This window comes from Scyliorhinus torazame, chromosome 14 (genome assembly GCF_047496885.1).
Source record: "Scyliorhinus torazame isolate Kashiwa2021f chromosome 14, sScyTor2.1, whole genome shotgun sequence".
Taxonomy (NCBI): domain Eukaryota; kingdom Metazoa; phylum Chordata; class Chondrichthyes; order Carcharhiniformes; family Scyliorhinidae; genus Scyliorhinus; species Scyliorhinus torazame.
This window is the reverse complement of record NC_092720.1, coordinates 78,322,620-78,338,739: the sequence shown is the minus strand read 5'-3', so window position 1 is coordinate 78,338,739 and position 16,120 is coordinate 78,322,620. Positions and strand designations below refer to the sequence as shown.

The following is a 16,120-nucleotide window of genomic DNA, read 5'->3' as shown; positions in this document are numbered from 1 at the left end:
AGGTAAAGTATTGATTTAGCATCTCTGCCATTCATGTGTTCCCCACTATTAACTCACCAGTTTCATCTTCCAAGGGGCCAACATTCACCTTAGCTCCTCTCTTCCCTTTTATGTACCTTGAGCAGCTTTTGCTACCCTTTTTCATATTCTGTGCTAGTTTGTTTTTGTAATTTACCTTAGCTCTTTTTATGGCATCCCTTTGTTTCGGTTTGAATGTTTCCCAATCTTCCAGCATGACACCGCCCTTTGCAATATGATATAACGTAGTTTTTGTCCTTATAATGTCCTTGACCTCCTTGTTTAGCCATGAATGTTTTTTACCCCCTTCCCATCTTTCTTCCTCACTGGGATATATTTTAGTGTGGGGCTCTACTTTCACGTCCCCAAACTGAATCTTGAATTCTATCATACTATGGTCACTACTCCCTAGTGGATCCTTAACTATGAGGTCATTAATTAATACCTCCTCATTACAGAAGACCAAACAAAGAGTAGCCTCCTCCCTGGTTGGTTCCCCAACATAAATGTTCCATTTCAATTTTGTACCTTTAACTTAAGACTTATTGGAAACTTCTCTTTATTTCTCTAGTTTCCTTAACCAGCTGTTCCTTAAGTTTCTTTCACTTGTTTTCTTAACCATTACTCCATGGTGTGGCCTTTCTTCTAGTATAGCTGAGAGAGATGTTCCATCTCTGACCTCCTAAAGCCAATTGCTATGAATTCATCGAAAAAAAAATGCTCAAAAAACTCTCCCAACCCTAAAGGTGCTCCTTGTTGCTAAACAAATTTTATTTCTCACCTTGTTCACTTTTCACGCCCTTACCCTCTCGAAGCACAATAGAAGCACAATTTGGGCTGACCAACCTCCCACAAACTCCTTTGTCTGGCATTAATCTAACTCCTTACACTAAATTAAACCCACTTACAATTATGCCTTATTTCTAATATTTAACAATACAAATATCATTCATCTAAAATTACCTCTGTTATACTGTCAACTTAACTCTAGTGTTAACGCTCCGAAGGATACATATTCTCAGCAAACAATTACAGAAACCCTTTACCCAAACATTATTATTGATCAAATCAGTTCTGACAATTGGGGTATAATACTTGTATTTATTTCTTAACTTTCGCAATCTCTGGCGTCCCAAAGTGCTCTACTGCCAGTAAGGTACTTTTTTGAAGTATACTCACTGTTGTGATAGATTAAGGATTGTGAGATAAAATGGAATTAGTAAATTGAATTGATGTTAGCAAACAGGAGATCATGATCGTTCTTATTTGAGAAGTGACAAATGAGACCCGAATGTTTTTTGTGAAGCAATTGTCGCAGAATGCATGGTGTGCCTTGTGATCGCTCGACCAGACTAGTGCTGATTCCACCAAGGGCCCGTAGTCAGTTAACCTTGTATAGTGGATGAACTCACAATATTGCCAAGTCTTGGTACCTATATTATATTTGACTGCATTTTTTATTGATTGTAAATAACTTTTAAAAGTCTTGATGGCACTACAAGCTGGCTATACAAATACGAATCTGTCTTTATTTTTATGTATTGTTTCAGATATATCACCCCAAATGTCTTTGAATTTCACTATTATAACAGATATAATATATACATTCTGCCCATCCTTTCAACCTGTACGCAGTATCCCATACGTGTATGTAATAAATGTCATCTGCTGCATCTATTCGCGGGTTTCATCTAACGTTTTTGTATGCTTCTGGCTACCTTCCCAGATTCACTAGCTTAATCCATCCAGTAGAGGTTCCAGGCCAATTTTTGGGATACTCCATTACCCTGTTCCCCCAACATCGATGCCATACCAGACAACTATTTTTTTCCTTCTTTCAATTAGTTCCACGCCCATTAACACATTTTGGTTTGAGAATTCCCAAAACTTTTAATTTCTGCAATTACTTTTCATGAGGAAGTTTTCAAAAGTTTCTTGAAAATGTTGTGATTTTGTGATAGTTCACTTCGGATGTTACTTTCTCAAAAAAAGTCATTCAGGATCTTCTCTTCTAAAACTACGTTGGTTGTTTTAAAAATTATTATGCAACAAATTACCAAATTTCATCCATGTATTCAGTTATTTTCAAGCTATTAATAGGCATTAATGGGGCTTTACCCTGTTAGATTAATGAGTGTTATGTCATGGGTGTATCTTACAACTTTGTTTCCAATTCAGTGGGACTTCCATGTATTCAGCATTTCAAACCATGCTCCCTAGCCTGCTTGCCCTGAGGTAGGTACAAGCTTGCTTTCAGATGTTTAAATTGGTTGAGAGCCTTCTTATAATCGATGTTGTTTGTATCTGTAACGCTGAAGTATCCCTATTAAGAGGGCATATTATAATGAATAAATAAAGAATATAATTTAGTATATATCAGAGACTGTTTTGCATTAGCATCCTTTTAAGGTTCTTCCCCCTTCGGATACAGATTCATAATAATACTAGAAAATCGTTCTAGATATTGCATAAACGATCTGCAGTAATGCTTAATTCCAGGTTCTCTGTTACATTTTTGTTACTCTTATCATATTTCCTTCAACAATCGAAGTGGAAGTTTCTCCCCAGAAATTTGGAATTGTTTATTTCATTGCAGGTTGCCTTGTTAATCCATGTAGAATCATGTTTATTAAGTCTGTGATTGTATTTATCTTGCTGGCTCCTAGTATGCGTTTCCATTTGTCCTTAATTGAGGTTTCTGTCTACCATGACATACTAGAAGCTGGCCTTTTTTGGAATTATATACCAGGGAATTAGTGGTGTTAAATCACATATTACGTTGAACTTGATCACATTGTCGAAAGTATTTCTCAAGAATGCTGTGACGCCAGCATTTTGTGTTGTCAGGATCATTAACCATTGAAAATTCGAACGAAGAGCTAGCTGCTTTATGTAGCTTCTTGGATGCATAGGGTCTTGAAGCAAACATCCATTACGTTTGCTGGTCAGGCTCTAAACCACATGGCCATTTCAAATGTATTATCAGTATGGTAAATGTTCACATTTTTGTAAACTTCCTTTTTTCGTATTCTCCTTAATTTGCCTTGATAATCTGGAACACTTTAGAATGGAGGTCTTGTGTTTCGGATACCATTAAAGAATATTCTTAAGTAACTTATTGGGTACTTATTTTAATATTCGACGGGATTTATTCCTGTGGTGTGTGTGCTTCCAATATATGCAGCAGAATCCCAATTTCGGTATCCTTCTATGATGTACTCTTATACTATCGTTCTGTTTACTAGATAGAGTAAGCCACCTTACTCCTTTTTGATGCAATTCTTAACGTGGCCGGAGATCAGTCATTTTATTATAAATGTTTCTTACATTCATGCATAAACATAGTACCTCCTTATGTCACTGATGACTGTCTTGCTGGAAGCTGGATTTAGTAATGTTCCATCAATTGTGTTCATACTCCCGCCACACCATCTCCTCATTTATATTCAGCCTCTATGTTAATGAGTGCCAGGCTCTTCAGAGTGAAGCTGTCTTTTCCAGCCCATACCACTTTGTCCTGGAGAAGTCCCAGAAAACGGCATTTCTGTCACATTAGCCGGTTTGTCATTCCGTTGACTTGAAATTAACTTTGGAAAATTACTTTTTAAGAGAAGTCAAATGCCATTAGATAAGCTGGATTGTCGAATAAATAAAAGCTACTAGGAAAGGTATTTAGTTATAACCTGAATCATGCTGGAATTATCTATAAAAAGATTTTTTTAGCGACGTATCTGACGCTGACGTCTGCTCTGACGTTGGCGAAGTACCTTGATGTGTCCCCAATGTTCGTGCTTCCACTCAAATCGGATCTGAAATGTATTCAACTCAGTTAGGTGCATAATTTGCAGCGCTTGGCTGGGATATACACTATTCAGTTGAGAAAATGGTGCTGCTACAGTAACATAACTGTACATTTTTTGAAGAAAGGATCCTTTACTTTCGGGGGTATTTTTGAATATACGTACGCGAGGGTATTACAATTTCCTTGTCTGCATTTGCCAACGACTTAGGATCTACAATAAATATATCTGAAAATGGAAGCAATATCGAGGAAGGAATGCATTTACGGGCCAGATTGAAAAATCAGAATCGAATAGCTGTAGTCCGCCATTGGATTTCTTAAGGCTTTCCGATGTCGATAGATGTGGGATGCACGCAAGCTGGGAACTGAAGAAGCAACATCCAAAACCTTTGTTTTAACAATAGGATATTGTTTCTGGATTTCTGTGGATTTTATTGGAATACCCGTCAATATTTTGAGAGAGGAGCTAATTAACGCATGGGCAGAGGAGCGCTAAGTGCCAGGAGAAAGAATTGAAAGGTGAGTGTCTTTATTAGTTAATTAAAAAAAATATATATCAAATTGTTTCAGTGCTCGAGGAAAATAGGAAACTTTGTTTATGGTAAGCACCGCTGACCGAAAATCTCCAGTGTCACGGATTACAGGTTTTAACTTGGCCCATTTCAATTAGCCCCAACAGTTCATTGATCCTTGGATGGAACACTATAAGGCGTCTGATGAAAATGGTGCAATTTTCATTTTTTTAAAAGACGTGAAAAAGCAGCCACTATTTCCAAATAGCTAATTACCGTCGATTGATGCACAATATAAATACATATTCCGTCTGGAACTTTCTCCTGGCAAATTCCCTGATGTTGTAAGGGAGGATGCCAATATAGATTGGGAATATTTATCAGAAACTGTGTTCAAAACCACTATTGAAACTTGAGAATCGAAATTGATTTTTAATAGTGAAGTCAGAATGGATCAGTAAGGTGTACGATTGCAACTTCGGTCTTGTGTGTGCTTGTATGTACATCGTGTATGTGTCTTCGTACGTATGTCGAGTATTCAAGTGTTTCGCTTTATTTTGTTTTTCTTACCTTTTGCATTTCTTTTCACTTCACTTCCTCGCTGATCATGGTTTAACGCTGGCGCTGCCATACATACTACTGGTATTGTGCATATTGTGACACTACGGAAATATCAGCGGACGTTGCAATAACGCATGCAAAAATGTGGGGACGTTTATCATGCGAAAATGTGCTGGCCTTTCAGAAAATGCCTAATTATTCGACTGGAGTAATCTTCCATGTGATGCAGATATCAATGAGTTAATTGCTCGTCCTGGTAGCTATCTGAGGATGAACTTTGTGATCATGCGGCTAATTGCTTTCGCAAAGCACGAGACCCTAATTAACTGACCATATTTTTGAGTAAATTCGGAGCATGTAGACAGACGATTGCTTTAAGATTAAGTTTTCGCGCGTAGATTAGCGGTCAATTCCTGAATTTCGCCTGTAGATTTTTGGAATAATTGCATATCGGCGAGGATGTGTACAACAAAGCCAGCTTTAAAAAAAATATTTGCGAAACGGGAGATTTTCAAACTACCGCGATTAACCTACTTTCGAGTTGGACCTTAAGTCATCTTCAAAAACAGCCACAACGTGATTTATTCGGCACCTTTTCAAGGTTCGAAAACGCTCGAAGGCACTTCACATGATCCTTATCAAACGTCATTAGACACCATGGATATTGGGGCTGATGATCGAAAGCATGGAAAAAGATAACGTTTTATAAAGGAGCAGCAGGGTTACGGGGATAGGGTGGGGGAGTGGGCTGAGGAAGAGTTCTCTTTTGGAGGGTTGGTGCAGACCCGATGAGTCGAATTACCTCCTTCTGCACTGTCCGGATGCTATGGACCTTAGCGGAGGAATAGAGAGGGAGAATTTTAGGGAATTCCTGAGTTTGAGGCCTTGGCAGCTTAAGGTACAGCTTCCAATGGGGCAGATCTTCAAATCAGGGATGCCCAAACGCCAAATTCGGAGGAATGGGGGAGGGGGAAACCCTGAAGGGATTTGAAAAGGACGATGGGAATTAGATCAGTGAATACAGGGATGATGGTGAATGGGACTTGGTGTGAGCAGCAGAGCTTGCATGACCTGAAGTATATAAAAGAAAATAAGAGGCGGATGAAGAGTGTTTTGGAATAGTCAAATAATAGCAAGGATGAGGTGATGAACTAAAACAGGATTGGAGACAGGTGATGTTATGGAGGTGGAAATAGGTGAGAGGAGTATCGATGACAGACTTGTTGGAGATGGTACCTGAGGAGAGAAACCACTAACAATATCAGCTAATGTGGGAGCCAGGGAGGGAAGTTGCGTGGTCATGAGTTCAGTCGGAATTAGGGACGAGGGAGCAACAAGTGAGTCTCATGGGCAAGATAAAAACGGAGAGGGCATGATAGGCTAGACATTTGGAGTTTTGAATGAGATTGGCAAGATTAGACCCTATTTGACATACTAGATGGCAAAGTTATTGTGGAGAGTAGGATGGACTTTAGGTACGGGTCATAAGAAAGCATCAGCAAGTGTCGTGATGGGCACTTGGAGGATGCCAAGATTGGAGGCCATTTTCAGTCTTATTTCAGAGAGTTGAGCCTGGTGAGTTAGTGGAGAGTGTAGGAAGATCAAGGAGTGTGAAGGGTAGAGATCTAGGAGGGCAGAATCACCAATGGGGAAATGTAGGGAGGAAAGATGATAGACAGGAGTGAGGGGGTCTAAAATAGATAGAAAAACGATTTTTTTAAATTAAAAAGAACAAAAGGGGAAATACAAATGACATGCTCCAATCTGGAGTAGCGGCCAAAATGTACAAGCAAATGGACACAAAGAATTCAAGTGAAATGGGCTTTGTTATAGAACAATGATGAGGCATTTCTGGTAGTGGACAAGGAATAAAATGGCAATGGAAAGGAGTGCGAAATAAAATGACAATAGAAGGGAGTGCAGAATTAATGTTGGAGGTCCTGTTGTCGGATAAAGTTGACATCAGTAATTTGGGAGTCAACATGGAACATCATCAAACTGCGGTCAAGTTTGGAGACAATGTGACAACTGAGTGAGTCCAGAAGCAATTTGAAGGGCAGAGCATTGGAGGGAATACCTTTTTCTGAGGCAGTTCCACTGGAATGAAGATCCAGAATGTGCACCAAATTGGCTGAAGAGCAGAAACAAAGTGGCAAAGTTGGAGGTCACCTTAAAACCCAAAAGTAATAGAGCAATGTGCTTCTGCCCAGGAGCATGCAATTCGAGCCAGGAAATAGAACAACCAAACTTGAAAAAATGGTAGAATCATTTGGCCTGTCACAGGCTCAGCCCTAATAATAGTTGGTGGTGGGGGGGGGAATGAGCAGCACCTAGCTGGAGCGGGGTGTTTGTGTGGGGGGGGGGGGGGGGAGGAGAGGAGGAGGAGGAGGAGGAAGAGTTTATCAGAATTAGAAAAAAATTACTGAGCAGCACCTGAGAAACAGTAGCTGAGTCTGGTGGTGCACTCTAGCAGAAGCATAGTTTTGATGTCAAGAAAAGCCCAGGAATTTGGAATACAAATTTAGAAAATATCCAGTGCACATTGAAGAGAAGCATAGAACAGGCGTTCTTGGGAGATGGGCAGTGGTAGTTTAAACTCGCAGTAAATTATAGTGGGGACTGAAATGCACCAACGTTTAGAACCAGGGAAACTTAGAGAGGAGATTTTGGTGGGGGGTGGGGGGGTGGGATGGCAAAGGATGACAGAAAATGGCCAAGGATAAAGGTATGTATTTAAGGAGCTTCTTAGCGAGTTGACCAGAGAGAAAGAATCATAGAATTTACAGTGCAGAAGGAGGCCATTCGTCCCATTGAGCCTGCACCGGCCCTTGGAAAGAGCAGCCTCCACCCTATCCCCTTAACCCAGTAACCCCACCTAACCTTTTTTTGGAAACTAAGGGTAATTTAGCATGGCCAATCCACCTAACTGCACATCTTTGGACTGTGGGAGGAAACCGGAGCACCCGGAGGAAACCCAAGCAGACACAGGGAAAACTTGCAGACTCCGCACAGACAGTGATCCAAGCTGGGAATCGAATCTGGGACCTTGGAGCTGTGAAGCAACTGTACTAACCACTGTGGTACCGTGCTACCCGAATAGCAACCAACCAGCAGTCATTTTGAAATCATGGTCAGAGGAATGTACTTTGTAAATTTCCAGTTAAAAAATTTGCACGCTTGATAGGTCAGTTATAACAAAGTGAAAATTGTGGTCTTGAATTATTTTCTTGTTCTCGAATATAATATTGTAGAATCATACATTACCTTGGACATCTGCTACCAAAATCCATACCATCATTAAAAGGCATTATGATAGATTCATGGTAGAAAATAGAAGAATCACTGACAATTTTACTGTTTAATGAAGTAAATTATTCTGATTTAACCTCATCAATTCACAAACCAAGTTTTTGAAAGCAAGGTGTCCGCGAAATAAGGAAAACCAAAATCTTGCAAACCATTTCAAATGATCTATAGGTGGCAGTGCTGATACATGAATATGTTTTTGACAGAATTAATGATTTATACAAGTTTAAAATGCCACAAATCATATGACAGACTACAACAAAGAATATTGTCACGTGTATTCAACACTTTATATTTTATTACATAAGCCATTACTAAATATGTTAATGCCATAATTTGAAAATGTAAGTGCAACCTTCTCAAAATTTCACATCAAAATACTGCACTCAGTTTTGAATACATCCTCCAACCTAAAATAACCATGACAAAATTATATGGAATTGCTTCTTAATTTGGACGTAATAGTTATTGTACCAATGGTTTGTAAATCCATTACCTTAAAATAAATTCTACATTGGCCTTTCGTTACAATTATTGCCACATTTTTATCTGATTAATGAGTTGATAAATGGCACCAGTATAGCCAATACAAATAGTCACTGGCTGTATAAGGGCGGCATCATGGCACAGTAGTTAGCACTGCTGCCTCACAGCACCAGGGACCCAAATTCAGTTCCGGCCTTCGGTGTCTGTCGTTGTGGAGTTTGCACATTCTCCACTTTGTGCATGGGTTTCCTCCAGGTGCTCTGGTTTCCCCCCACAGTCCAAAGATATGTAGGTTAGGTGGTTGGCCATGCTAAATTGCCCCTTAGTGTCCAAAGGTTAGGTGGGGTTACTGGGTTATGGGGATGGGATGGGGGCGTGGGCCTAGGTAGGGTGTGCTTTCAGAGGGTCAGTGCAGAATCGATGGGCCAAATGGCTTCCTACTGCACTGTAGGGATTCTATGATATGCAGTTATGTTTATTTGTACAGTATACATTTTGTAGTTGGCAGGAGACCCTTTTAGCAACCTGCTGCGTTTAATAAAGGAACAAAGACAGTAGTCCTAGAAATACCTCTTGTGTGAGTATGCTTGTTTTTCTCCTTAGTTAATCACCTGTGCCGCAAATAGTGGAATCATGCTATTTTACATTAGGAAACTTTGTTCGTGGACTCCTGATGACAGGCATTTTCTTGGCTACTGTGAATGGAAAATGAACCCTTATGGTTCAAATATTTAAAATATGAGAAATCTGCAGAGATTTAAAATAAACTATTAGCAATTTTGTCACCATAACTTTATGGTGGGTGCTAAGGATTTTATTTCATTGACACTAAGGTCAAACTCATTGAAATATGTTCAATTAAGTATTAGTTTTCATCCATGTTTTCTTGGTGAGATAATGACTTAAATGCAACTAGACAATGGAAGTTCAGCCACGGGACTTTGGTGCGGTCAGGGGAGATAATCTGCTGAACTTCTTTTGTTGGCTGAACAAGCCAATTCTGGAAAAACAAGTCTGTCATCAAGTACAACATACAAGTTGCCCCTTGCCTGTGATGCAGGTGATCTCTGCTGGATGCCTTGTTTACAGGGTGGTGCGTGCTTTAGAGCTTCCAAAAACCATATGTCGTCAGGATGATGAATTCCTGCCAGAGTTGGTATTACCGTTTGTATCGATTGTCAGCCAGTTTCCCACTTATTGTGATTGATATTGAGGACTTTCATGTCTCCTTTGACAGCATCCTTGAACCACATTTTGGCTATCCTGCTGGTCTCTTGGCACAGGCTATTCCTTGTGTAACATATTCTCGTGATGTGGCTATTTTCCATCCTGAGTGCATGTCCAAGATAGCGAAGCCGTCTTTGCTTGATTTGTGCCTGTATGCTCGGCATATTTGCCCTTGAAATGACTATGTCATTGGTGACTTTGTCTTTCCATGTGATGGTGAAAATGCATTGTAGGCATTGCAGGTAGAGTTTAGTGAGCCTTTTTCCTTGGTAGGTCTAAGTTGTCCAGGCTTTGCCTGCAGCAATGTGCTGAGGATGCAGGCCTTGTAGATAAGCATCTTGGTCTTGTGGGTCAGTTCGTTGTTTTCCTTGCCCATTTTGTTGGTTGGACAAAGATGGTGGCTGCCTTTCCAATTCATCTGTTGAGCTCTTCGTCAAAAGGCATGTTGTTTCTCACAGTAGATCCAAGGAATTTGCTGATTGGGTTGTTGAGCCAGATTACAGCATGCTTTCCCATAACTATAGTTCGATGGTGAGGGGAAACATGACATATGTATGGGGCAGGTAATTCTTTTTTTAAAAATTTCTTTTTATTCTCCTTTTTCACATTTTCTCCCACATTTACACCCATCAACAATAAACATTAATCAGCAAGATATGTCAATCCCCATAATAACAACGATCCCATCCGCCCACCAACCCCCAAACCTCAGCCCACATGTTTACATAAATAAATGACAAAAAGGAATCAGGGATTACCCATAGTCACCCTTAATCTACACAGCCGCCCCCCCCCCCCCCCCCCAACTAATGTTCGATGTTATCCAGTTCTTGAAAGTGCATAATAAATAGTGACCATGACTTGTAGAACCCCTCAGAGCTTCCCCTCAGTTCGAACTTAACCTTCTCAAGGGTCAAGTATTCCAATAGGACACTGGGTGGAGAGGCTGCTCTCCATCCCAGCAGGATCCGCCTTCGGGCGATCAACGAGGCGAAGACTATGATATCTGCCTCCGCTCCTGTTTCCAACCCTGGCTGCTCCGACACCCCGAATATGGCCTCCTGGGGACCCGGGTCCAGTTTCACACGCACCACCTTGGAAATTACCCTAAACACCTCCTTCCTGTACTCCCCTAGCTTTGGACAGGACCAAAACATATGAACGTGATTCACGCCCCCCCCCCCCCCCCCCCCCCCGCCCCCCGCTCACACACATCCTCTACTCCTTCAAAAAATCGGCTCATCCTCGCCCTCGTGAGGTGCGCTCTATATACCACCTTCAGCTGTATCAGCCCCAACCTCGCACATGAGGTGGAGGCATTCACTCTCCGGAGCACCTCACACCAGACCCCCTCCTCTATAACCTCTCCCAGCTCTTCCTCCCACTTTGCTTTGATCCCTTCCAGTGGTGCCTTATCCTCTTCCAGAATAGCTCCGTACACCATTGACACTGCCCCCTTCTCCAGTCCCCTTGTCGTCAACACCTCCTCCAGCAATGTGGAGGCCGGTTCCTCTGGGAAGCTCTGTATCTCCTTCCTGGCAAAATCCCGAACCGGGATCGGGAGCGGCACTGTTGCAAGTGCCTTCAGCCCCGACCCCCTGCACAAACTCTCCTCCATTCTGACCCACTGAGAATCGACCCCTCTGACCCAGCTCCGCACTTTCTCCACATTCGCCGCCCAGTAGTAGTACAACAAGTTCGGGAGACCCAAACCCCCTGCCTGCCTTCCCCTCTGTAGCAGCACCTGTCTCACTCGGGCCACCTTCCCTCCCCATATGAATGAGGTAATCCTTCCCTCAATCGCCCTGAAAAAAGACTTTGGCAGGAAAATCGGTAGGCATTGAAAAATAAACAGGAATCGCGGCAACACATTCATTTTAACCGCCTGTACCCGACCTGCCAGTGACAGAGGAAGGCCATCCCACCTTGCCTGATTGGCTTTCACTCTCCCCACCAAACTAGTGATGTTGTATCTGCGAAGCCTCCCCCACTCCCGGGCAACCTGCACCCCCAGATACCTAAAATGAGTCCCTGCTCTACGGAATGGCAGCCCCCCACCCCTGCCCCCACCCCCGGCCGAGACACCACAAAGTACTCACTCTTGTCCAGGTTCAACTTGTACCCCGAGAAAGACCCAAATACCCGCAGTAGCTCCAATATTCCTCCTATCGACGCACTCGGCTCCGACACATACAGCAGCAAGTCGTCGGCATATAAGGACACCCTATGCTCTAATCCCCCCTGCACTATTCCTTTCCATGCTCCCGAACTTCTCAATGCGATGGCCAACAGCTCAATCGCAAGTGCAAACAGCAGGGGGGACATAGGACATCCCTGTCTCGTCCCACGGTGGAGAGAGAAATATCTCGAACTGATATTATTTGTGCGGACACTCTCCTTCGGTTCCTTATATAATAGCTTTACCCAGTTCACAAACCTTGGTCCAATCCCAAACCGCTCCAGCACTGTCATCAGGTACCCCCATTCTACCCGATCAAATGCCTTCTCGGCGTCCAATGCCACAACTACCTCTGTTTCCTTTCTTTCCGCCGGTGCCATAACAACGTTCAAAACCCTCCTAATGTTCGAAAACAGCTGCCTCCCTTTCACTAACCCCGTCTGATCCTCCCCTATCACCTTCGGGAGGCACTCCTCCAGCCTACCCGCCAGTACCTTCGCCAACACTTTTACGTCCACATTCAGAAGTGATATGGGCCGATACGACCCACATTCCGTCGGATCCTTATCCTTTTTTAGTAACAGGGAAATCGATGCCTGCCCCAAGGTTTGCGGCAACACCCCCTTCCCTATTGCCTCCTCAAACATCCCCACCATCGGGGGTGCCAACCTATCCTTAAATTTTTTATAATATTCCACCTGAAACCCATCCGGCCCTGCCACCTTCCCCGACTGCATCCTCCCAATCGCATCCTTTATCTCCTGCTCCACTATTGCTCCTTCTAATGTAGCCCTGTCCCCCTCCCCTAGCCTCGGGTACTCCAACCCATCGAGAAATTCCTGCATCTCACGGTCTCCTCCGAGTGGCTCTGACTTGTACAACCTCTCATAAAACTCCTCAAAAACCTTGTTAATTAGCACTAGGGCCACCACCAACTTCCCTGCCCTATCCTTCACCTGAAGAATTTTCCTTTACGCTGCCTCCCTCCGAAGCTGACCTGCTAACATACGCCTTATCTCCATGTTCACAAACTGCTACCCTTGCTCGTCTCAGTTGGCGCACCGCCTTCCTGGTGGACAGTCGGTCGAAGCTCGCCTGTAGTTCCTTCCTCTTTTCCAGCTTCGCCGGTCCCCATCCTCTGCATACCTTCTATCTACCGCCAACATCTCATCTATTACCCTTTGCCGCTCCAACCTCTCCTCCTTATCCACCCTAGCCTTAAACAAAATTACCTCACCTCTTACCACCGCCTTTAGAGCCTCCCAGACGACTGCCTTCGACACCTCACCCGTACAATTGAAACCTACATATTCCTTAATTACGTTTTCAATTTTCTCACAATACTTGGTTCCCCAAAAGCCCCACATCCAGTTTCCACCCCGGTCTCTGTGCTGCCCCCTTCTCTAGCACCATATCCACCCAATGTGGAGCGTGATCTGACACTGCAATTGCAGAGTATTCCGACCCCTTGACTCCAGCCAGCAAAGCCTTCCCCACCACAAAAAAGTCGATCCGCGAGTATACCTTATGGACCACTGAGAAAAACGAATACTCCCGTTCCCTTGGGTGCAGGAACCTCCAAGGGTCCACCTCTCCCATTTCCACCATTAGCCCAGCCAGCGCCTTCGCCCCCCCCCCTGATGGGACCAGTGAGCGCGGCCGTGATCTGTCCAACCTTGGCTCCTGCACCAGGTTCCAGTCCCCCCCCACAATCAGCTCATACGTATCCAAGTCGGGAATAGCCCCAAACACCTTCCTTGCGAATCCCACATCGTCCCAATTGGGACCGTATACACTTAACAGCGCCACTAATCTCCCCTCCAATGCCCCTGTCACAATCACATATCTACCCCCCTGATCTGCCACCACCTTCTCCATCTGGAAGCGTACCCTTTTGCTGACCAGCACCGCTACCCCTCGAGCCCTTCCATCAAATCCGGAGTGAAACACTTGGCTAACCCAGCCCTTTTTAAGTCTCACCTGGTCCTTCACTGTGGACTGTGTTTGAGCGGCTGATCTTCGGTAAGTCTTCTCCAAGGCAGCCTTCAGGACGCGCAACAACGCAGAATCGCCGAGCAGAAACTTATAACCAAGTTCCGCACACATGAGTACGGCCTCAACCGGGACCTTGGATTCATGTCACATTACATTCACCCCGCACCATTTGGCCTGGGCATGCAAAATCCTAGCAACTGTCCTGGTTTGAGACAATTCACACCTCTTTAACCTGGGATTACCCCTCTGGATCTGGAAAGACTTAATTACCTGCAAATGCTCGCATTCAGAGTATCGTCTTGCATCTTTGACTTTGTCTATATATATGTTTCTGGAACCTACCTCTTCATTCACCCGAGGAAGGAGCAGTGCTCCGAAAGCTAGTGATTTGAAACAAACCTGTTTGACTTTAACCTGGTGTTGTAAGACTTCTTACGAGGAATTAAGGCGCAGCACTGTTTCACCCCACTCTTAGAATATAGAACATAGCACATAGAACATTACAGCGCAGTACAGGCCTTTCGGCCCTCGATGTTGCGCCGACCTGTGAAACCACTCTAAAGCCCATCTACACTATTCCCTTATCGTCCATATGTCTATCCAATGTCCATTTGAATGCCCTTAGTGTTGGCGAGTCCACTACTGTTGCAGGCAGGGCATTCCACGCCCTTACTACTCTCTGAGTAAAGAACCTACCTCTGACATCTGTCCTATATCTATCCCCCTCAATTTAAAGCTATGTGCCCTCGTGCTAGACATCAACATCCGAGGAAGAAGGCTCTCACTGTCCACCCTATCCAATCCTCTGATCATCTTGTATGCCTCAATTAAGTCACCTCTTAACCTTCTTCTCTCTAACGAAAACAGCCTCAAGTCCCTCAGCCTTTCCTCATAAGATCTTCCCTCCATACCAGGCAACATTCTGGTAAATCTCCTCTGCACCCTTTCCAATGCTTCCACATCCTTCCTATAATGCGGCGACCAGAATTGCAAGCAATACTCCAAATGCGGCTGCACCAGAGTTTTGTACAGCTGCAACATGACCTCATGGCTCTGAAACGCAATCCCTCTACCAATAAAAGCTAACACACCGTATGCCTTCTTAACAACCCTCTCAACCTGGGTGGCAACTTTCAGAGATCTATGCACATGGACAGCGAGATTTCTCTGCTCATCCACACTGTCAAGAACCTTACCATTAGCCCAGTACTCTGTCTTCCTGTTATTCCTTCCAAAAATGAATCACCTCACACTTTTCTGCATTAAACTCCATTTGCCACCTCTCAGTCCAGTGCTGCAGCTTATCTATGTCCCTCTGTAATTTGTAACATCCTTCTGCACTGTCCACAACTCCACCGACTTTAGTGTCATCTGCAAATTTACTCACCCATCCTTCTACGCCCTCGCCCAGGTCATTTATAAAAATAACAAACAGCAGTGGCCCCAAAACAGATCCTTGTGGTACACCACTAGTAACTGGACTCCAGTCTGAACATTTCCCATCAACCACCACCCTTTGTCTTCTTCCAGCTAGCCAATTTCTGATCCAAACTGCTAAATCACCCTGAATCCCATGCCTCCGTATTTTCTGCAATAGCCGACCGTGGGGAACCTTATCAAAGCCTTCCCCCCAGATATAACTCTTGCCCTGCGGTATATACCTATCCCTTTCCATCACTAAAGTAAACGTAATCGAATTGTGGTCACTATCACCAAAGTGCTCACCAACTCCAAATCTAACACCTGTCCTGGTTCATTATCAAGTACCAAATCCAATACGGCCTCGCCTCTCGTTGGCCTATCTACATACTGTGTCAGGAAACCCTCCTGCACACATTGGACAAAAATGGACCCATTTAAAGTAATTGAACTATAGCGTTTCCAGTCAATATTTGGAAAGTTAAAGTCCCCCATAACAACCACCCTGTTGCTTTCGCTCCTATCCAGAATCATCTTTGCAATCCTTTCCTCTACATCTCTGGAACTTTTCGGAGGCCTATAGAAAACCCCTAACAGGGTGACCTCTCCTTTTCT

The 16,120-nt window shown here is 43.6% G+C and overlaps 1 protein-coding gene across 7 annotated transcripts in view; it reads left to right on the top strand.

The window, feature by feature from the left end:
* The first annotated feature begins 3,785 nt into the window (after nucleotides 1-3,785).
* nlgn1 (neuroligin 1) overlaps nucleotides 3,786-16,120 on the top strand; it is an 890,004-nt gene continuing 877,669 nt past the window's right edge. For all 7 annotated transcript variants that reach the window (XM_072474390.1, XM_072474389.1, XM_072474388.1 and 4 more), the window contains exon 1: nucleotides 3,786-4,339. The gene's annotated coding sequence lies outside the window, so the exon portion shown is untranslated. The remainder of the gene's footprint in view (nucleotides 4,340-16,120) is intronic.